This window comes from Equus przewalskii, chromosome 10 (assembly GCF_037783145.1).
Source record: "Equus przewalskii isolate Varuska chromosome 10, EquPr2, whole genome shotgun sequence".
NCBI classification, from domain to species: domain Eukaryota; kingdom Metazoa; phylum Chordata; class Mammalia; order Perissodactyla; family Equidae; genus Equus; species Equus przewalskii.
In genome coordinates this window covers 57,544,492-57,568,746 of record NC_091840.1, presented here as the reverse complement: position 1 = coordinate 57,568,746, position 24,255 = coordinate 57,544,492, and positions in this window count along the sequence as shown.

Genomic DNA, 24,255 nt, shown 5'->3' with positions numbered 1-24,255 from the left:
GTGAATTGCTTTAGGTAATATGGACATTTTGACTATGTTAATTCTTCCAATCCACGAGCACAGAATATCTTTCTATTTCTTTGTGTCTTTGACTTTTTTCAACAATGTCTTACAGTTTTCAGTGTACAATGTACAGGGTAAACTTTTACCTCCTTGGTGAAGTTTATTTGTAGGTATTTCATTCTTGCTGTTGCAGTTGTAAGTGGGATTGTATTCTTGATTTCTTTTTGGCTAGTTTGTTGTTAGTGTATAAAAAATGCAACTGACATTTGTGTTTTGATTTTGTACCCTGCAACTTTATTCTTTATTACTTCTAATAATTTTTTGGTGGATTCTTTAGGGTTTTCTATATATAAAATCATGTCATCCACAAATAATGACAGTTTTACTTCTTCCTTTCCAATTTGGTTGCCTTTTATTTCTTTTTCTTGCCTGATTGCTCTGGCTAGCACTTCCAATACTATGTTGAATAAGAGCAGTGAGGGTGGGCATCCTTGTCTTGCTCCTGTTCTTGTGGGGATAGCTTTCAGTTTTTCACCATTGAGTATGATGTCAGCTGTGGGTGTGTCATATATGGCCTTTATAAAATGTTGAGGTATTTTCCTTCCATACCCATTTTATTGAGAGTTTCTATCATAAACGAATGCTGAATCTTGTTGAATGCTTTTTCTGCTTCCATGAGGTTGTCATGTGATATTTATTCTTCATTTTGTTAATGTGGTATATTGCATTGATTGATCTGCATATGTTGAACCATTCTTACATCCTGCAATAAATCTCACTTGATTGTCATGTATGATCCTTTTAATGTATTGTTATATTTGATTAGCTAATATTTTGTTGAGGATTTTTACATCTATGTTCATAAGTGATATTGGCCTCTAACTTTTTTTGTGTGTGTCGTCCTTGTCTGGTTTTGGTCAGGGCAATGTTGGCCTTGTAAAATGAATTAGTAAGCATCACCTCCTCTTCAATTTTTTTTGAGACTTTGAAAAGGATAGGTGTTAGATCTTCTTTGAATATTTGGTAGAATTCACCAGAGAAGCCATCTGGTCCTGGACTTTTATTTTTTGGGAGGTTTTTGATTACTGTTTCAATCTCCTAATAAATGATTCAGATTCTCTACTTCTCTTTGATTCAGTTTTAGAAGGTGTATGATTCTAGGAATTTATCCATTTCTTCTAGGTTATACAATTCATTGGCATTAATTTATTTTTTTGAGTGTGATGTTCACTGACAAATAAGAATTCTACCCTAGTTGTCTTTTTTTCACTGTGGGTGGGTGGACTAAGGAATAAAAACTTCTACCTTCCCCTATTCTAGTCCATATTTCCTGCCACTGATTCTGATACAATTCTGGTTTTCCAACAATGAATTCTGTGGGTGGGAGGATTCTGCTGACCTTGTGAAATATGAACATTTGTGTGATGTGAGTTTATATTTGTTTACTGAATTCTTATCACATATCAGGTACAGTATTCGGTGCTTAATTTGCTGTATCCCCCTTAATTTATCTAATTTATCCTTCACAAAAGCCCTATTCATGTTTGTAATAGTTGAAGATAGTGTATTACTTTGAGAGGGGAAACAAAATGGTACACTAGAAAAAATCAAACACAAGCAAAGGCAGTAATGAACTCATTGAGTAACAACAACAAAAATAGGGCATATGAAAAGGAAATAGCAAAATGACAGAATAAGTCCCTCCTGATTAGTAATTACTTTAAATATAAATGGATTAACCCTCCAATTAAAAGGCAGAGATTGGTAGAATGAATTTAAAAAATGATCCGCCTATGTCTTGTGTACAAGAATCACTTCAGATCTGAAGATAAATAGGTTGAAAGTGAAGATACAGAAAAAGATATTCCATGCAAATAGTAACCATAGGCAGCTGGAGTGGTTATACTAATATCAGACAAAACAGACTTTAAGTAAAAAACTGTTAAGATACAAGTGCGATTATGTATATATTGAGAAAGGGGTCAATTTTTCAAGAAAAAAAAAACAATTATAAACCAATTGTAAACATATATACCCCTAATAACAGAGCCATGAAAATACATGAAATAAAAACTGACAGACTTGAAGGGATAAATAGAAAATCTTAAATGATAGTTGGAGACTTCAATGCCCAACTTTTAATAGTTAGTTAGAACAACTAGACAGAAGAGCAATAAGAAAATAGAGGACTTGAGACATTATGAACAAACTAGACCTGACAGAAATATACAGAATGCTCTACCTAACAACTGCAAATGCATATTCTTCTCAAGTGCACATGTAAATCAATGAAACCAAAAGTTGGTTCTCTGAAAATGCCAACAAAATTGACAAACTTTTATCCAGATTGACCAAGAAAGAAAAAGAAGACTTGAATTTCTAAAATCAGAAGTGAAACAGGAGACATTACTACTGACCTTACAGACATAAAAATGAGTATAAAGAAATGCTATGAACAATTGTATGCTAATTAATTAGCTAACTGAGATGAAACGAAAAAATTTCTAGAAACACACAAACTACTGAAACTGCCTCAATAAGAAATAGAAAATCTCAAGACTTATAACCAGTAAAGAGATTGAATTAATAATCATAAAACTACTCACAAAGAAAAGCCTAGTCCAATATAGCTTTACAGGTAAACGCTACCAAACATTTAAAGAATTAATACCAACTCTTCCAAGAGATAGAAGAGAAGGGAACACTCCCCAACTCCTTCTGTGAAGCCAGTATTACCGTGCTGCCTAAATAAGACAGACATCACAAAAAAAGAAAACACAGACCAACATCTAATACAAATATAGGTGAAAAAATTTTCAGCAAAATATTAGCAAACAGAGTCTAGCAACATATTAAAATAACTATGTGGTGAGACATGGGCAAGATGGTGGAATAGGAAGTCCCTGCCCTCATGCTGCCAAAGAAACAAAGATTTAACAATATATGGACCAAAATACCTTGTGGAGAAGTCCAGAACCCAGTTAAGAAGTTGCAGTAGCCCAGAAAAGCACAAAACTGAGAACAGCTGCATGAAATGGATAAGAGCAATTTCACTTCCCCTACATCAGCCCCTCCCCCAAGTCTGCACCGCTCAGGGCCAAGAGAGATTGCCTCTGTCTCAGGGGAAAGAGAGTGTGGAGCATGCATCCAACATCTTTGGCTTTTGGGGGTTCTGCCTGAAGGATGTGCTTCTGTCTTGCCCCACCCAGAGCCCTGAGGGCATTGGCAGAGTGTGGATGCCTGGGGGAAGCTAAGAAGAAAGAAAAGGGGAGGTGGTTTACTGTGGCCAGCACAGCTCTGTGAGATTGGAAGAAGGTGCACAACCATGAGATTTCTCCCACAGGTGGGAGAGGAGTAGAGTGTGCACGTCCATAGAAAGTGTTTGAGAGGCTCCCAGAATCTCTAGCCAGGCAGATTGGTGAAGGTCTGTTGCTGGTGAAGCCAGTCCACAAAGCCTGGGAGAGGTGGCTGTCTCTTCACATGTTCAGACACCAACACAAAGCTACAAGGAACAAGAAGAATCAGGGAACAAAATAAATCACCTGTAACAAATCCTAAAGACTGGAGATCTACAAATTGCCTGATGAAGGATTCAAAATAATCATGTTAAAAAGCGCAGTGAGTTACAAGAGAACACAGATATAAAACTAAATGAAACCAGGAAACTGATATATGAACAAAATGAGACTATCAACAGATAGAAACCATAAAAACAGAAATTCTGGAGTTGAAGATTACAATAACTGAACTGAAAATTTCACTAGAGAGCTTCAACAGCAGACTTGCTAAAGCAGAAGAAAGAATCAAAGACCTTGAAGAGAGGTCATTTGAAATTATACAGTCAGAGGAGCAATATGAAAAAAATGAAAAAGGGAAGAAAGCCTGAAGGACTTATGGGACGTCAATAAGAGAACATATGCACGTGGGAGTCCCAGAAGGAGAAGAGAGAGAGGGGAAGAAAGCTTATTTAAAGAAATAATGGCCAAAACTTTCCCAAATCTGGGAAGGGAAATGGACATCCAGTTCATTAAGCCCAAAGGAGCCCAAATAGGATGATCCCAAAGCCTATGATGTTTCCCAAGAAACATTATAATCAAATAGCCAAAATTCAAAAACAGAGAATTTTGAAATCAGCAAGAAAGACGCACTTTGTCCTGTACAAGGGAGCTCCCAGAAGACTGTCAGTGGATTTTTCAGCAGAAACTTTGCAGACCAGAAGGGGGTGGGATGATATATTCACAGTTTTGAAAGAAAATAACTGCCAACCAAGAATACTGTAACTGGGAAAAGTATCCTTCAGAAATGAGGAGGCGTAAAGACTTCTCCAGATAAACAGAGCTGGAGGAATTCATCATCACTCTACCTGCCTCACAAGAAATGCTAAAGGGAGCTCTTCAAATTGTAAAAACAGGACACTAAGTAACACAACCGTATGAAAGCAAAAAACTCACTGGTAAATACAAAGACAAATACAGAATGCTTTAATACTGTAGTCTGTTGTTGGTGCTGTCAATTGATTCTGACTCCTAGTGACCCTGTGTACGGCAGAGTGGAACCCTGCCTGGTCTTTTTGCGCCATCCTCTCACCTTCTGGCTCTATATCAGACAGTGCTCTGCTGCTATTGATAGGGTTTTCATGACCAATTTTTCGGGACTGAGTGTCCAGGTTCTTCTTCCTAGTCTGTCTTGGTCTGGAAGCTCTGCTGAAACCCGTCCACCATGGGTGACCCTGTTGGTATTTGAAATATTGGTGGCAGAGCTTCCAGCATCACAGCAACACACAGCCACCACAGAACGACAACCAACAGACAGGTGGTGTGGTTCCCTGACCAGGAAATGAACCCAGGCCACAGTGGGGAGAGTGCCAAACCTAATCACTAGACCACCAGGGGTGGCTGTAATACTGTACTAGTGGTGTGTAGATCACTTAATTTAAATTTTTTCCCCAATTTTATTGATATGCAACTGACATATAGCATTTTATTAATTTAGGGTACAACATAATGATTTGATATAGGAATAGATTGAGAAATGATCACCATAAGCTCAATTAACATCTATCACATCACACAGTTACAATTTTTTTCTTGTGATGAGAACTTTTAAGATCTACCCTCTTAGCAACTTTCAAATATACAATACAGGATGCTGTGCATCACATCCCCAGAAGTTATTTATCTTACCGCTGAAAATCTGTACCCTTTGACCATTTTCACCCATTTTCCCCACCCCATACTCGCTGCCTCTGGCAACCACCTATTTATTCTCTGTTTCTGTGAGTTTGGTTTTTTTCCTTTTTAAATTTCACATATAAGTGAGATAACACAGTATTTGTCTTTCTCTGTCTGACTTATTTCATTTAAGCATAATGCCCTTAAGATCCATCCACGTTGTTATAAATGGCAAAAATTTCCTTTCTCATGGCTGAATAATATTCCATTGTGTGTGTATGCATATATATTTCAATCACATTCTTTTTATCCATTCATGTGTCAATGGACACTTTTTCCATGTCTTGTCTGTTGTGAATAATGCTGCAGCTAATAATCCCAATACCATTGCAGATACCTCTTCAAGAGAGTGATTTCAATTCCTTTGGATGTACACCCAGACGTGGAATTGCTGGGTCATACGAGACTTCTATTTTTACCTTTTTATTTTTTAATTAATTAATTTGCTGAGGCAGAGTCACCCTGAGCTAACATCTGTGCCAATCTTCCTCTATTTTGTCTATGGGATGCCACCACACCATGGCCGCTCACAAGTGGTGTAGGTCTGTGCCTGGGAACCAAACCTGGGCCACTGAAGTGAAGCGCACCAAACTTGACCACTAGGCCACAGGGCTGGCCCCTCTATTTTTAATGTTTTGAGGAACCTCCATGCTGTTTTCCATAGTGGCTGCACCAATTTACATTCCTACTAACAGTGCCCAAGGGTTCCCTTTTCTCCACATCCTTGTCAGCACTTGTTAATGTCTTATCTTCTTGATGACAGTATTTCCAACAGGTGTGCGGTGATATCTCACTGTGGTTTTGATTTGCATTTCCCTGGCAATTGGTGACGTTGAGCACCTTTTCTTGTACTTACTGGGTGTTTGTGTGTCTTCTTTGGGAAAATATCTGTTTGGTTCCTCTGCCCAGTTTTTGATCGGATTGTTTTTGAGTTTTTTTGCTATTGAGTTGTATGATTTCTTTCTCTATTTTGGATATTAACCTCTTACCAGATAAATGATTTGCAATATTTTCTCCCATTCTGTAGTTTGCCTTTTTATTTTGTTGGTGGTTTCCTCTGCTGTGCGGAGCTTTTTAGTTTGATGTAGTCCCACTTATTTATTTTTGCCTTTGTTGCCTGCTTTTGGTGTTAAATATAAAAAATGGTTGCCATGACCAATGTCAAGGAGCTTATTGTCTGTGTTTTCTTCTGGGTGCTTTGTGGCTTCAGGTCATACATTCAAGTCTTTAATCCATTTCCAGTTGATTTTTGTGTATGTTGTAAGGGAGCAGTCCAGTTTTCCCAATACCATTTGTTGAAGAGACTGTCCTTTCTCCTTTGTATATTCTTGGCTCCTTTTTCTGACCATATGTGTATTGGTTTATTTTCGGGCTCTCTCTCCTCTTCCATTGATCCATGTGTCTGTTTTTGTGCCAGGACCATAGCTTTTGTTACTATGACTTTGTAATATCGTTTGAAATCAGGGAGCATGATGCCTCCAACAATCCTTCAAAAGTCAACTCAAATGCCCCACCTTCGTCTTCCAATGCTTCACATTGCTCTAATGCACCCCTGATCATGTTTAAACCCCTAAAATATTCATCTACAATCTCAAGGCGTCCAAGATGAGGGCTCTTCAATTCTATCCACTCACTGCTGCTCCTATCATCAATTCCAGGCTGTGCCTCTGTGGTTATACATCTGCCGGGAATGTTCTTTTGACTCTCAAGGCAGGGTCTGATGGACCCTCTGGGCCCCTCTCTCTCATTGCTGTTTGTGAGTCTCCGGGTCTATTTTCTCCATCCCACCCCCAGCCAGAGAGCTTCCCCGGATCAGAGGCTGAGCTGCGTCCTTCAGCCTTACCCTCTACCATCCTGAGCCAGCCCTGGCCCCCTTGAAGCAGTGATCTCTTTTTGGGCTGTTCTAGTTTATTGGATACCAGAGACTGGCTGAACTGTGTGGCCTCAGGTGTGTCCTACAGCAATCTGAGCCTTAGTTCTGTAAAATTGTGTTGTTTATTTTCATATCTCAGAGATGTCTCAGGATTAAATGGCACCCCATCATTTTCTTCTTCCGTCATGTCCCTGGAGAGGGAAGCAGCTGTGAGATTCCTCTCTCCCAGGAAGGGCCCCTCTCTAGAATTCAGTTAATTTACATTTATGCCCTCAGCTCTCTGATGGATGTTAAAGTGTTGATTTTGTAACAAAAGTGTAAATCTCTTGCTGCTTTCTATATCCTATGTGGAAGCAGTTCAACTTTGGAACTCTTTGATTAACTTAATACAAAAAAAATTTGTTGAAACGTTTCGAATTTATCAAAATATTTTACATATAATTATATATATGAATAACTAAAAATGTAGATCAATTTGTAGAGCAGAACTTGTGGTAACTTCCATTTATGGTGAGTTCAATTACTGTTTTTGACCACGGTTTTCAGAAATGTATCTCTGAGATTATTTTGAAGTACAATCTAGGGTGGGAAAAATGTCCGTCATCCGATGTGAAACTGTGGGGCAGAGACTTTTAGGAATACAGCCCAGTAAGAAACACCAAATTAAGAAGCAGTGCAGAGCGATAAGGTCCGGGACAGGGAAGGTGGTCCGAATGGGCCAGGCAGGAGCCGACATCCTCTGGTTGGTGAGACCACGCTGGGTGCGTGGGAGATTCTGGGGTGTGTGGTAGCAGCACCAACAAGATCGCATCTCATTCTCGGAGAGAAGGGGCTTCCTCCAGCGCAGGTATAACTTCTTCAGGACCAGTTCCGAGGATATTTCACTGGACACCTTGGATGATTCCAGGAGACCGAGTGGAGGCCCATCCTTAGAAGAAGGCCCAGATCTTTCCACCAGAAAGGAGGAAGGTTTGCAGATTGGGACAACTTCATTCTCTGGTGTTCACTTTTTCCTCTGCAGAGCACTGAGCCAAGTTTATTTCATTCCCCCTTTTTCAGCTGAATTCCTCTGGTCTTTGTTTCCTGCTGTTTGATGGGTCTTAGGAAATTTCTTCCAGAAGTTGAGGAGTGGAAGATTTTTACTCCAGGAAGATTTCTGTTCCTGACTGGTGGCACGTTGCACTGAATCCTTGATCCCTGCAGCCTTTCAGCCCAGGGCAGCCATCAGCACCCAGGCACCCTGGACCTTACATCCGTCAGGCGGCCCCAGGTGGACCCGGACAGAGCATGGCCGCAGGTGAGTTAGAGCAGGGTGGCAGCACCCCAGCCAGGGCTCACATGGATGGATCAGGCAGGGGTGCACGAGAAACCCCAGACCTGAGTCTACACCTCAGAAGCGCAGACGGGGCAGGGGAGAGGGCCTGCTAAGCGGAGTGCACGCTGAGGGCGTGTGAGGCAGGGGCAGCGGGATGAGCCACCTGCACAGCTCACCTTCCCCCTAACTCTCTAGCCAGAGCCTGTCCCAAGGACACGCTTTTTATTAAAATTTTTTTTGCTGAGGAAGATTTGCCTTGAGCTAACATCCGTTGCCAGTCTTCCTTTATTTTGTATGTGGGTCGCCCTCACAGCATGGCTACTGGTAAATGGACAGCTGTAGCTCTGTGCCAGGGACCCAACTGCTGTTAATTGCAGAGCTCGTGGAAATTAACCACCAGGCCACCAGGGCTGGCCCTTTCTTTTTTTAAAGATTCCCCATGAACTAACATCTGTTGCCAAGCTTCCTCTTTTATCTCTCTCCCCAAAGCTCCAGTGCATGGCAGTATACCCTAGTTGCCAGTCTTCTAGTTCTTCCACGTTGGCCTCTGCCACAGCATGGCAACTGACAGACAGGTGGTGTGGTTCTGCGACCGGCAATGATCGCTGACCACCAAAGCGGAGACTGTGGAACCTCAACCACTAGGCCATCAGGACCGCCCAGGGTGGGCTTTTAACCCCTGCCCGTGCCCACCTGGCGGCCAGTCCCAGCCTAGGCTCCGCTTGCGCCACAATGGGTCGTTTGTGACGTCGTGCGTTCCCCTCCCCACGTGACCCCATCCCCGAGAGTTTTGCACAAAATTCCTCCGCCGGGCTCTTTGCCCAGAGCGACTCTTCCCTAGACGGCCCTTCCCATTCCAGCCGGCCCTCGGTTCACCCCGCCACGCCTGTCCTTTATCCCTTCTGGAATCAGACGTCAGTGGCCTGCCCGTCACTGCGCCACCGCTGGCAGAGGGGTAGCTCCTCCAGCCAGTTTAGCAGCGCCAAGCGGCCTCCCACGGGCCTCCTGCCTCCCGAGGCCCAGGGCGCGGGCTTGAGCCCGAGTCCAGGAGCTGCCCGGCGTCCCCTTGCACGGTGGGGGGCGGGGCTCCCCCTCTGACCACGCCCCTCCGGAGGCCCCGCCCAAGTGCGGGCACGCGGTTTCTATGGTGACGGCAAACAAGCCTCAGGCCTCCTGTGGCTTCAAGAACCCAGCACCGCCACCCCTTAGTCCCGCCAATAAGGTGATCAAGACTGACGGCACAGATGCCCACATGGAGTGACCTGGAACACCGAGAAACCGCCCGAGTAGGGCCAGGCCAGGGAGGGGCTGCCTGGGGGCCAGGACAAGGAAACGTGAACTCTGGGGACCCGGCGTGCAGCCCTCAAGAACAGGCAGTGGCAACTGGCGAACCTGGGCTTGAGATCTAAGGAAGACGATGAGCAGCAGGACCCCGGTGTTAACGTGGGCCCAGGCAGCAGACGTTGGGGAAGGAGGACGCCAGGAGTGACAGGGGCTCATTCCTCAAGCAGGACCTTGTAGCCGTTCCCTGGGCCGCAGGCCGCCTGCATAGGAGGGGCTCTGCCAGGCTGGGGGTGTGAGCTGTGGACGGAGTGCTGCGAAGAGCAGGGTCCCGGGACCCACGCATTGCAGGGGGGTGCCGGCCACAGACTTTCAGTTTATACATCCACGTAGTGAAAGGGCTAAGTAGTTGTCGAATTCTCTGTTAAGGAAACAGCGCCTCCATCCCCCTCAGTCCATTTCCTTCTCTCACGGGAAACCATTTTCACAACTTGGCGCTTCTTTTTTTCTGAGTGCCCCCACGTTGATTTCACCTCCTGTTGTCTTGCCTGCTGCCTGAGACCTGGAATCTGTATATTTCTCTCTCTCACATACACACACACTCGGGACAAATGTGTCCTTTACTGAATGTAGAAAGGAATCGGAAGACGGCTGCTGCCCATTGCCGTGTCTGAAAGGTGCTTCAGAAACAGAAAGCAAAACTCTGACCCTGGAGACAGAGATTCTCCAGGAAATCTGTGAGCGAGAAAGACGCCCAGGCAAGAATAGAGTGCTGTGTGCATGAACGTGGGGAATAAAAGATCGCTTAATGCAATTTGTTTGCCTTGTATTATATTTATTTCTATTATTTATTATTTCTATTATATTTATTTCTTCTATTATATTTATTATATTCTATTATATTTATTCTGTAAAGGGTTGTCTTTCTTCCTTTCAGCCTTGATTTTCATGATGGGCATTTTCCTTTCCATCCTAACTGGCTGGCAGAGCGCAGCTTGTAATTGCTTTGGGGGAAGGGTGTTCTGGTACCACCAGTTGCTGCTGCTCAGCTGGTAAATCTTTTTTGATGATCCGTTGGTTTTTGCTGCTCCATCAAATATTTCACTTTGCTTTCTCTGTGACCAAGCTGCCTGATTGGGATTTCTCTTCCATTTGTTGTATTGGCTTTCAAGAATCTCGAAGGATCGGTGCAAGATGCTTACGATAGAATAGCATCTTCAAAATGCCCGAAGGACTGCTTAGCCACCAACGGTGTCATAAGCTTTAGACTCAGTAGAAGGTAAATATTCAGAGCAAGCGTCACATAATGTCACGGAGGTGGGGGGAGTGAAGTTTTGAACATGCAGAGACCTCTTTGCAGGGTGTACTTAGGTAATTCATTACTCTTCAGAAATATAAATCTTGTACTTGGACTTCAGTAAATTTCAAAATATTATAATTTTATAGTGCATTTTGAGTTGTTGCTCCACAGAAATACCAAATCATTTCTCTGAAAATGGGCTTTCTGTGGCCATTGCTGTTGTCTGCTCCCATACTTTGTTCTTTGATGTATGTGGCAGTTTCTGAGCAATTATAGTTTAATGCTTTGTCATAGCTGCTGCCTGATGCTGGCAGACACTGAGACCAGAACACTAATTTTTCCTTCATTTTCTGCTCACAGAGCCAGCACAGCTTTTTTCTTTTTTTCCTATTTTATTGAGGTTCATTTTTAACGTTTGGCCTTCTTGAGAAACATATCTCATTTAAGTGTTTTTTTTAAGTCGTAGGTGTTTTTTCTTTTGTTTGTTTTCTCACAGGGGAAGATGCACCCTAAGCTAGCATCTGTTGCCAATCTTCTTCCGTTTTTCTTCCTTCCACCTCACCCCCCAAAGCCCTACTAGATAGTTGTGTATTTGTAAGTTCTCCTGGTTCTTTTGTGTGAGCCATGGCCACAGCATGGCTACTGACAGAGGAGCAGAGTGGCCCTGCGCCTGGGAACTGAACCCGGGCCACTGAAGTGAAGCGCGCCAAACTTTAACCACTAGGCCATCAGGCCTGACTTTTTTTTTTAATTGGAAGTAATCTCTCTCCCCAATAGTCATTTGGTTACATAAATGGCAGTAGTTTTGCTTTATGAGATGGATTCAGCTGCTGCAATGCCCAGTCACTCCATATTGTTTGCTCTGATTTCCTTTTGATGTAAACATGTAACAAAAGTGTCCGAACGTCCATTTGCTCTAAGTTTATAACAGCCGCAACTTGCTGACCACCACGGAGGGTCCTCTTCCACACCTCAAAATGAGAGTTCTGGAGGCAAAAGGGTTTTGTTTCTTTCAGCGGAATCTTATTTTTCCCTGCACACATTTCCTCTTTTATAATATATCTGTGGCCCCTGATGACTATATTTTAATGTGTGTCTGCATCTGCGTGTCACTATGTGGTGAATACAAACTTTTCTTCACATCTCATGTATAGATATCTGAATTTAACTGTAAACGCATTCTCATAATTATCTTTTCTTTCTTCATATGGCAGGAGATGGATTTTAATAGAATGAGTGGACTTTGCCTTATCATTTGCAATCTGGGCCGAAGCTGGATGAACCTTAGTGTGACATGTAAACAAGTGAAGACCTCTAGAGGATCTTCCGTGTGCAGCTTCATTTGAACCGTGAGAAGAGTGAGCATGTACCAGGCATTTTGGCAAATACTCTCCTCATGTACTTTATCGCTTCTTCCTCGTAATGACCTCATAAAGCCAGTATTACTCCCATTCCATTCACAACAAAGCGGAGATGCTGAGCAGGTCCCACAGAAAGTTGGAATTAGGGTCTGAGATGACAGGAACTCAGGCAAAGAAGATTCCAGATATTGTGCAGTATGCTTGGGGATGCACAGCTGAGAGTTCCCCAGGATGCTGGGGCCGCAGGAAGACAGAGCTGGCTGGGCAGCTCATGAGTGGCCTGAAATTCCACACTGAGTTTCATCCTCAGGCCCAGGCTGCTGCTCGTCTGCTGAGCTAGATTCTATCTTTTTGTGTGTGTGTGATGAAGATTGTCGCTGAGCTAACATCTGTTGCCAATCTTCCTCTTTTTGCTGAGGAAGTTTAGCCTTGAGCTAATATCTGTGCCAATCTTCCTCTATTTTGTAAATGGGATGCTGCCACAGCATGGCTTGATGAGTGATGTGTAGGTCTGCACCCGGGATCCTAACCTGCGAACCCTGGGCCACCAAAGTGGAGCACACGAACTTAACCACTGCGCCACTGGGCCCCCCACTAGATTCCATCTTCACTTTCAGTTTCATTGGTGCATCATAAACTCAGGCAGTATGTCATCTGAGAACCAAAATAAACTCCCTAAATCTCCAAGGTATCCTTTCACCCAGATCCAGAACCTTCAGAATTCCAACAGAAACAAAGTCAACCTTATTTCAGACCATGAGCCAAGAGCTTTAGGGCAACCAAGAAGTTTTCATGACGGTAGTTCCATTGTGCACTAATTGTGTTATGTGAGCACTCATGCAGCGGTCCTGCGCGGACCTTGTGCTTGCTGGCAAACCCACTCCCAGGCGACTTGCCATGAGCGGAATGCCCGTCCGGCTCCAGCTAGTTAAGTTCAACCAACATCCATTCGACTTCTCAATTTTTCCTCTCTTCAGCACCTCCCGTTTATTCCAGGGGGATTCACAGCTCCCTCCTTGTACTAGGGGGCCTGCACTGGCACTTCCTCTGTAGTGACCACGTGCTGCGTGCTCTTGAACGTGCGTCTCTCTTAGAGGATATTTTAAGCTCTTGGAATTTAGAGGTGTGTCTTACCAACACTGAGTGCCGTACAGGGCTGACGGTCAGGGTACAACTGCATAAGTGATATTTCTGGTTTCTATAAACAACCTTTTTCTTTGTGCACAAGAGACACCTGCTGCCCAACTCAGTTGGATGAGATGATTCCACGTGGCGTGTGTTATAAGAAAATTGAGAAAAGTCACTGTGTCTTCAGCCAGCAGGCTTGCGATTCAAAGCCCTGCAGTAGCAACTGTGCTATTTTCTGCAAGGAATGGAAAGAAAGAGGGAAAGGATGGGTGTGCTGTACGAGTCCACCGATGCTGCTCAGGTCTTCGAGGTGGGGGAGGAGGCTCATGGCCCAGGGTTGGTGACCTCCCATGAGGTGACACTTGAAGGGTGATCCTGGGAAAGGAAGGCACCCTCCTGGAGCCTTATTAACCTGCAAGGAGAAGAAGTTCAAGTTTTGAAGTACCCCAATAGGACAGATGAAAGCCCCAAAACAGCAGCTGAAATCCAAGGAAGCAGGTGTCAGCGCCTGGCACCTTCTGCCAGGTGTCACAGGAGGAGCACCAGGGCCGGGCACTCTACCCCTCCCCTACAGTCGCACCCACAGCTTCCGGGGTTAACGGACGCCAAGGGGTGAACTACTGCTGTCACCACACGTGTCACTGCCTCTGTCTGCAAATTGGGGGAAAGACAAGGGGACTGTCTTGATTAACAGAAGTAATCCCCAAATCACAAAGGACACGTATTCAGAAAGACAGGCATCTATTTGCAGGGCCCACGCCCTGTTCCCCCACTTCCCCATATTAATGCAAAGAAGGAGAGAAAATGAAAAGTCCTTCCTTCACACATTAAAATAGCAACTCTTCAGAGACCTTCCACAGGCCTTGTGTAGAACCAAACTAAAATGGAGTCACTCATGTCAAGGACAAAATGGAGACGGTCGACGCAGGCACATAAAGGAAACTGAACCTAACCTTACAGGAATTGACAGATCTCGGAAATCAGCAGAGTTCACCAGCCAATCCCCAAATGCCAAGTCCGTTCACGCCATCTCTGGACTTCCCCTGACTCAGCTACCCGGATCCAAGTAAGAAAGAAGACTGCTGGGCCACCGATCAGCTGCAGAAGCCGAATATCTTGTGCATTTATCCCAGGAAAATCCCGTGGTCCGTGAGCAACTTGGAACTCACTGCTCCCATAGCCTTGAGTTTCCTGGCTTGCCGGTCCAAAGCCTTGCAATAAACTTGTGCTTCTGCTTTGTTTTATTCAGTGTGCAGAGCCTGTTTTTGGACACTCTCCTATCTTGTCTCTGACTCTCAGAGCTCTGCATGTACGACTATCTGGCTCTAAATGTAGGGAAACAGAGGCCCAGACAGGCAGCGGATAACTGCCCGGGGCGCACGGCTGCTGGGAGGCCCTGCAACGCCTGCTCCCGCCCCTGCTTCCTCCCTCCCGAAGGAGTCTCCTCTCTGGAGGGGCTGCCCGGGCGCAGAGATCTCTCTTGTTCCCAGAGTCCTGCGGGGGAGCTTGGAACGTATTTTCTAACGGAAAAAAGGTTAGGTAGAGAAGTTTGTTAGTCACAGCTAACCCACTTGGGGAAGGGTTTGTTTCTCGAAAATGGATAAGACAGTAGAAGTATCATAGAACCCTCCACCGAGAGGTGAGGCCAGCGCAGAGGGTAGAAGCCGAGGGAAAGAGGAAGGTTTCCTGAGATGCTTGGTTACAATCGTAAACCAGCCCGGCCCTGACCGTGGCCCTCCCCCAGCTCGGGCCCGGAGCTTCCTGAGCAGCGGCTGCTCCCGGAGCTGCACCAGCCCCGAGTCTGCGGAGGCCGAGGCCTGGGGGAGAGTTCTTCGGGCTTCATATTCCGTGTGGGAGAATCGCAAACCTCCACCTCCTTCCTCACCAGCTGAGACTTTCTCACACCCAGGCCGCTGCTCCGAGGCAGAGGGTCTCCAGGTGACCCAAAGGACAAGGGGAGGCCCTCTCCCCACCCTTCAGGAGGACACCACAGAGCTCTGGCTGCAGGTCCTGGTGTTTTCACAACAAATCTACCAACTGTGGACAGGTCACGGCTCGACTCTCTGAGGACTCAGCGCTAAAGACCCAAGACGCACCAGGGGAGATGGCTCGAGGTTCACTCGCAGAGGAAGAATTAGAATAAGAGCTGCCGTGGGGAGGAAGAACGCAGCGCAGGGCACTGAGGGCACACTGGCCGGACCCTTCCGGCCCAGGAGGACTTTTTAAAGCTTTCAGCCTTCCATGTCTGACCCGATAATATCTAAACATTTATACTCAGAAATGGACTTACAGACATGAATATTGTGGTAAAGAGAAAAGGAATGATCTTTGGGGAATTAACAGCAAAGTTTTAGGGCTACACTTAACATTACAGGAATAAAATTACATAGAAATTTGATTTATTAATAAAAGACTATACTTCACGTTTTAAAAGTTAAAAAGAATAAGTATCCACAAATGTAAGGGTAATTCAATGCTTGCTGTCTTAAGGCACATCTTCAAGTGGCTATTTATCTCCAAAGACAAATTAAGCTACTTTCTTCATTATTCTGGATATACAGCCCACATTGGAAAACGTCTGTGTTAGGTTTTTCAAATAAAGGAAAATAAACCCTTCAAACAGTTTAGTGGAAGTTGGGAAGCGCGCTTACTCAGTCCCCTTCAAAAGGAGTAACCCTCGGCCCGCCTGTCCATTCTCAGTATGACTCTAACGAATCCTCCTATATTTATCTCCCATCCAAAAGCGTTTTTCTTCCTTTAATTATATCTTTCGCCTGTTTCCCAGGTCCGGGACTGCTGATGGGGTCCATCATAGGGCAGGATCATTTTTACGGCTTGTGGTTCGTCCTGCACCAAACTGTCCTCTGATGGAATCACGAGTTTCACCCGGTCCTGGAACGTTGTCGTGAACCAAGTTCCTTCACAGTCTGGCCAGAAATGGAGGCCAGGACATTTTGGTAACTTAGCATTATTTTCATATGATGGAAAGTTTTTTCCTTGTGTAAATTCTCTGTATTCAGGTCTTTTGACAATTTATGCTATTTGCGTCTGGTCAATGCATCAATGGTAAAACAAACAAAGCCGACAGGTGTTTCATGACCTCTGATGCGTGGCGGCTGAACTCACTGGTGATTCCGTCGTCCTCGGCAGCTCGCGTCGCTTTCTCTGTGCACCCGGGAGCTGACTGCGTGCCATCTGGCTGCTCGTCCCACTTGTCACTGATTTCCGCTGCAGCCCGGCTGGAAGGCAGGGACCAGGGTGGCCGCGCGGCCGGCATCGCCCGCACCGCCCGCACGGACGCTCAGGGGCTGTTCCGGCCTCGGCCGCCAGAGGGCGCGCGTGCGCGGGAGGGGCCGTAGTGTGGCAGGCGACCTGGCTGCCCGTTAACGACCCGGCGGCAGACGGGGGCCGCGCCCACCTCTCAGCGCCCCCGCAGCACGACGCTCCTCCCGCGCACGCGCGCCCTCTGGCGGCCGAGGCCGGAACAGCTGCTGAGCGTCCGTCCGGGCGCTGCGGGCGCTGCGGGCCCCGCTGCCACCCTGGTCCCTGCCTTCCAGCTGGGCTGCAGCGGAAATCAGTGCGCGATTACCGCCAGGATAGGACCGCCAGATTCACCAAAAAATAGACCAACGATTGCACGGGACATGCTAATACTAAAAAGGGACTGGTTGCTAATGTGCGATTGGAATTTAACTGGGCGCCTTGTATTTTATCTGACGAGCCTAGCACCAGGAACGTCTAATCTAAAAACGTCTAACAGGAAAATTACGTAGTTTGGGGTCTCTGGATGCCCCCGTGATGTGCTGTTTTATTTTTCCATACCCAGTGCTTGCTGCCAAGTGCTCTGGAAATAGTAACTCATCGGGTCCTCAGAACAAGCCACATTTCCCCCATTCCACAGTTGAGGAAATGGAGCTACTGGCAGTTCTGGGTTGAATGGCAGCCTCTTCCTAGGTACCCCACAAGGCTCTGAAAGGCCTGGATCCATGCCCTTCAGGTCCCAGTCCACATTCCTCCTGTCCAGCTGCTTTTTCCACCAGCCAGGTGCCCCTGTGGGCATCGCCCTCTGGGGCTCAGCAGTGGGCAGAGTCCCTGCTCCGTGGGGGTGGGGAGCCCCGGGTGCAGACCGACAAGCCTACACACGAGCCTGCTTCCGGCTTTGACAGTAGAAGAAACCAAAGCAGGTGGCGTGACAGTGATGGGAGGTCCCAGGGCTCTATTAAGGGGGATGGTCAGGGAAGGCCTCTGAGGAAGGCCTGAGAGACAGACAGGAGCCACTGGGCAGACTCCGGAATTCGTTCTGTGTCCTATGGGAGTCATTCATTGACAGTCAGAATTGGCAGTGCCATGATCAGATAATTGTCTGTCTCTTCAGTAAAAGGTGTTGGGAGAACTGGATATCCCCATGCCGAAGAATGAAAGTGGACCCCTATCTTACACCAGAAACAAAAATCAGCTCAAAATGGATTAAAGACTTGAATGTAAGACCTGAAACCATAAAACTCCCATAAGAAAATGTAGGCAATAAGCTCCTTGACGTAGGTCTTGGCAATGACTTTTTTGGATTTGACACCAAAAGCAAAGGTAAGAAAAGTAAAAATAAACCAGTGGGACTACATCAAACTAAAAAGCTTCTGCACAGCAAAGAAAACCATCAACAAATGAAAAAGCAACTTATAGAATGGGAGAAGATATTTGCAAACCACATATGTGATAATGAATTAATATCCAAAGTATGCAAGGGACTCAATAGCAGAAAAACAAATAACCCAATTAAAAAATGGGAAAAGGATCTGAATAGTCATTTTTCCAAAGAAGATATTAAAACATTAACAGGTACATGAAAAGGTGCTCAACATCACTAATTATCAGGGAAATGCAAATCAAAACCACAATGAGATATCACCTCACTCCTGTTAGAAAGGCCATTATAAAAAAGACAAGAGGTAACAAGTGTTGGCAAGGATGTAGAGAAAAGAGAACCCTAGTCCACTGTTGGTAGGAATGTAAACTGGTTCAGCCACTGTGGAAAACAGTATGGAGGTTTCTAAAAAAATTAAAAATAGAACTCTCATATGATCCAGGAACACCACTTTTGAGTATTTATCCAAAGGAAACAAAATCATTATCTTGAAGAGTTATCTGTACGCCCATTTTCATTGCAGTGTTATTCACAATAGCCAACGTATGGAACCAGCCTAAGTGTCTGTCGATGAATGAATGGATAAAGAAAACGTGGTATATATATGGAATATTATTCAGCCTTAAAAAAGAAGGAAATTCTGCCATTTGCAACAACATGGATGGACCTTGGGGGTGGCATTATTCTAAGTGAAATAAGCCAGACAAAGACAAATACTGCCTGGTATCATTTATGTGTAGGATCCTTAAAAAATAACAAATGAACTCGTAGAGACAGAGAATAGAATGGTGGTTGCCTGAGGCTAGGGAGTGTGGGAAATAGGGAGAGGCTGGTAAAAGGGTACAAATTTTCAGTTATAGGATGAATAAGGTCTGGGGATCTAACGTATAATATGGTGACTATAGTTTATAAGACTGTATTATGTAATTGAAATTTGCTGAGAGTAGAAAAGTGTCTTCACCAAGAAAAATAAACAGTAAATATGTGAGGTGATGAGTGTGTTAACTATATATTTGACTTTGATACAATAGTTTTATATATCCTACTGTCCATATTGTAGTTTTGTCAAATGACTTAAAATGTCTTTTTTTTTCTCTGTACGGTACAGGATCTAGTCTACTTTTCATTACCCAGTGTCTTTTACTCCTTTAGACTAGGGTATTTCCACAACTTTTCTGTGTCAGTTATGACATGGCATATTTTAGTAATGCACACCCCTCTTCTCATTTTTTAAAAGAAGTTTGCACAGTTTGGATTTATCTTATGTCACTCATAATTAGGTTCAATTTATTCGTTCTCAGTTGAAAGACGACATGGGTGATCCTGTGTCTTTTTCAGGGTTTGACAACTGGAAGTGAAAGGTGGCGGAATAGCCCATCCAAAATATGCCACTATGACATATTTTGAGCTAAAGGCACTTGAAAAACGGCACTCTGATGCCCTTTACCTCCTGAAAGCAGGAGATAAAAGTCCCATGTGACCGATGGCCTCCCTGTACCAGGAGGAAAGGGACATTGTCATCACCACAGACTGGGAGTCAAGGCTCAGAGAATTCTGCACAAACAGACCTTGTGAAAGTAATTTTTATCCTCTGGTAGCCTTGCCTTATATTTACTTTTCCACGATTGCCTCTGTTTGTTCAACCTAGAAAAACAGCATTTAGGATTTGTCACTTCTTTGGATCTTCATTTTTTCTGAGAGCATCAGTGTCATGTAAAACTTAAATTGAATGAATTTGTATGCTTTTCCTCTGTTAATCTCTCTCATGTCAATTTAATTCTCAAGTCCAGCCAAAGACTCTAAGAGGGCAGAGGTGAAGTTTTGTCTCCCCTACAGAGGTGCACAGTGTCCATCTGTCCATCAGGGTCATTGATAAAAAGAAAAAAAATCCTTGGTAATAATTTTGATTACCTAGTGAAGGTTTTATCCCATATCTATAATATACGATTGGTGTTTTTGCCCCTGCAACCAGTCAGAAGCGTGCGGAGAGATACTTCCAGACAATGCAAACATCCTGCTCCTCAGTATAATTTCCTCCTAGTTTCCTAATGTTTAACATTCATGGATGATTCTTGCTTGATCAATTTTCACTATAATGATGGCAAAATGACAAATTTCCAACACCAGCCATCTCCCCATCTTTACACGTTGGCCCTTGGTATTGTCCTTTAAGCAGGAGTCATTCACACTTATCATCTATATACCTATTTATTATCTAGTAATCATCGCTATTTAATTATTTCTCTGCTCGGATTGTCCTGGCTGGGGCTACTAGGCACCCCTTTAAGCTGATTTGCTTCTTTGTGACATACCAAATAGTTTTTGTTTGTTTGTTTGTTTTTCTTAATAGTTTTTTGCTGTGTCTCTGAAGAGAATGTTCCAGGGTTGTCTAGTCCCTACTGTGATCCAGCCCTGAAATCAGCCACACTTTGTGTTATGGACTGAATTGTGTACCCCCCTAAATTCATATGTCGAACCCTAACCCACAATGTGACTATATTTAAGGAAGAAATTAAGGTTAAATGAGGTCATAAGGGGGAAGTGCTACTCCCATAGGATTGGTGTCCTTATAAGAAGAGGAAGAGACACCAGAGATCTCTGTGCACACACACAGGAAAGCCATCTGAGGACACAGCAAGAAGGAAGCCATCTGCAAGGCAGGAAAAGAGGCCTCACCAGAAACCAACACTGCTGGCACCTCGATCTAAGAGCCTTGACTTATTAGTGGGGAATATTAGAGACCATGATCTGGTCACTAGGTGTGCTCATTGCCAGTGGGGTGTCCTTGCCTGTCTTCCCTTATAGTGGATAGAGCTAGGAAATACATACACATATATGCAAATATTCATGCACATAAGCATACATGAATTTGTATAGATGTACACATGTACATGTAAACTCTGCATTTGTTTAGATTTGTAGAGATTTACGAGCACATACACTACAGGTACCACTTTAAGACATAGATATCAGGTAGCCAAAGTGAGTCAGGAGGCAGATAGATCACCATATAGAATTGGCAAAAAAATGTAGTGGCTGAGAAACTGTTACATGATTGAGGTCCTCACCCATATAGAGAGTACCAAAGGGTCCTGCGAAGAGATTGAAGAGAGCTTCTAAACTTTTGGAGAGAGTTTCACAAAGGAAAGGGGGTGGGGAAGTTGCTTGCCCTGTAGTTCAAACTCAGTGAGAGAGGCTTTCACACACCACCTGGACAGCTTGATATGTGTCCCCAGGAGTTCGAGGTCTCAGTGGCCTGATGTATACCTTTGCCTAAGAAACGTAAGGGGCAAGAGATGATCAACTTGAAAGAAGGTGTCTGCACACCTTTGGGAGGCAAGTCTAGGGGCAAAAGATGCATGAGTTCCTCTCATGGTCTAGACACGACCCTTGTGCATGGGGTCCTCTTAGGTGCTGTCCACAGAGCTGCCTGGAGGGCTGATCCGATCTCCTAGAAGATAATGCTAGGTGTTGACCCAGTAAAGAGCAACCAGCTGAAATAAAAATATATTCATCAGGGCTAAGTGAAAAGCAGCACTGAGGGAGTCTCAGAATTCCACCGAAGTGCCAGAGAGAAGCAGCCCTGCGGATGACACCCATGACCATGTAGACTCTGCTGTTTACCCTCCCTCCCCTGCTCTGACTCTGAAGGGGCCAGAGACGTGGTTAGCGATCTGTGGGAGGAGAGGTGGAGGCGCAAGACCAGGAGGGAAGGGGCCATAACCTTAACTCCTGTTCAGACACTTGACTATTACATAGGATGGATGTTGTAATCACAGCCTGGGGAGTGTTTCTTATCACAAAGTGACCAGAAAACTCATGGGAATTGTCCCTCACTCTCTTCACGCTTGCTTAGCTCCCTCACCCACGAGAAGGAGGACTAGCAAACTGAGCATATTTTTAAGGGATGATATAAAACAAAGTTACTTTATGGTGCCATCTCACATTTGTACTTGTTTAGAATGTCCTCTGAAACACTGGGTTCCATTTGCTTCCAATTCAAACTCCTTGGAGATGAAAGGCAGTTGGCTTGGCATCTGTCAGGAGAGCATCCCTCTGGCTGGAGGAACAGGTCACGTGTCCCAGGCTGGCGGGAGCTAAGGAAGCACCCTCAGTTGGGGGGACAATGGGTCAACAAAATATATCAAATTCTGTGTCTGCAGCAAGGCTCTGCCATCTTCAAATTTTACCTTTTTTTTTTTTTTAAATACAGCAACATAGTCAGTTTGGTATGGAGCAGGAATGTACTAGTAGATTAATAGAACAGAATAATCTATAGGAACTTTTAAAATTTTGAAAAATATCTGATGTATTGATGCAGGTGGGATTAACCTCTGAAATTAAGTGTAAGGTAATTTTTCTATCTTTTTCTTTCTCCTCATGTCTACCTTTCCTTTCTAAGAAGTGATACTTTGCCCACAAAAAATACCCTTGCCCCAGTTTTTCTAAAAATGCATGCTAATTTTGTTTTCTCAATGGTTGGGAGAACAAGTGCTTATTCATCTGAAATAAATGAGCTGAGGGTTAAAAGTGATGACTGAAAATCTGCTTTAATAATAAAAAGGAGATTGTAATGGTAAAATATTGTCTGGCAAGTAGACTTTTTAAAATTTGCTTTATGAATATATAGGAAGAGAATTTTATCAATTCACATAAGAAACTTGAAAGACATCATTAAAATTTTAAAATTAAAAAAGTTCAAATAGAACCAATTTTTAGGCTATAAGATCCACAAAAGAGATTCTTTAAATGTAAAATTCTTTTTTCTTTTAAAGATTGGTACCTGAGCTAACGTCTGTTGCCAATCTTCTTCTTCTTCTTTTTTGCTTTTTCTCCCCAAAGCCCCCCAGTGCATAGCTGTATATTCTAGCTGTAGGTCCTTCTGCTTCTGCTATATGGGACGCCGCCTCAGCATGGCCTGATGTCTGTGCCCAGGATCCGAACCAGCGAAACCCTGGGCCGCCCAAGTAGAACACGTGAACCTAACCACTCGGCCATGGGGCCGGCCCTGAAATGTAAAATTCTTGAAAGGTGGGAGAATCTAAGGGATTTCAGAGTATTTGTTTGGCATTAAATTAAAATATTAATTATATAAGATTTAAGTGAAATAGAAAGGTGTTGTTTCTGCCCTAGCCAAGGAGGCAAGATCCATTTAAGACATTCAAATTAAAACTCACACTGAAACGTGGGATCTCTAGTTTACCGCTGATTTCATGGTGGTTGTTCATTGTGTTTCACTGGTTCACGCAGCAGCAAGGGAACCATACAAGAGAGGAGGGAAAAATGACACTGCAATAAAGCCCTAGGAGACAGCTCCTGAGCACTGGAAATGGGGATGGGAGATGCACCCTCGACCTGCCCTCCAGCTAACGGATCTGGGAAGGGATTTGACCCCCAGCAACGAGCAGAGAACGGGACCGAGCGTTAGCCACATTCCCCATCTGTTGCCTCACGCTGAGTCTAAACAAATTTTGGAGGATGAGTAAGAGATAAAAGCAAGTTGTTCGTGTTTCTAATCCTGCAGAACTAGGAAAACGGAATAGTTCCCGGTAGAAGAAAACACCATTGCAAATGATGGAAGGGTTCAGAAAAAAGATATGAGGCATCCTTCAAAACATGGCCTCTGAAATGAGGCGTGAAAAGCCGCATAGAACAACTGGCTGAGTTTAAAAGAGAGGAGAATAAAACATGGCAACACCTTAAAGAAACTAAAATTGCAATGGTAAAATCACGGTGCACTCTGTCGAGGGGCGAGCAGAGCTGAAGTTGCAGAAAATGGAATCCCAGATGGTGGAGAAACCTGAGAAGATACCCCAAAAGGCAGGGAAAACGTGAAGACAGAGGAAACATTTTCAGAGGAGATGAGAGATGCAGAGTATAGAGACGCATAATTATCCATCCATTTGATGGTACTTATTCATCATGTAGAAGGGTAAATGACATTCCTGGAAAAAGTCTAGAACAAAAGGAACAGAAGCAATATTGAAAAATATACTGGAGAACTTCTCTAAACTGGCTGAATGAAAAATAATCTTTTATAATTATCTTAATTTCCTCTGTTCTCCTATATAGCTTTTAGGATGTGAGCAATGCAATGTAATAGAGGCTTTTTGATCAAAGG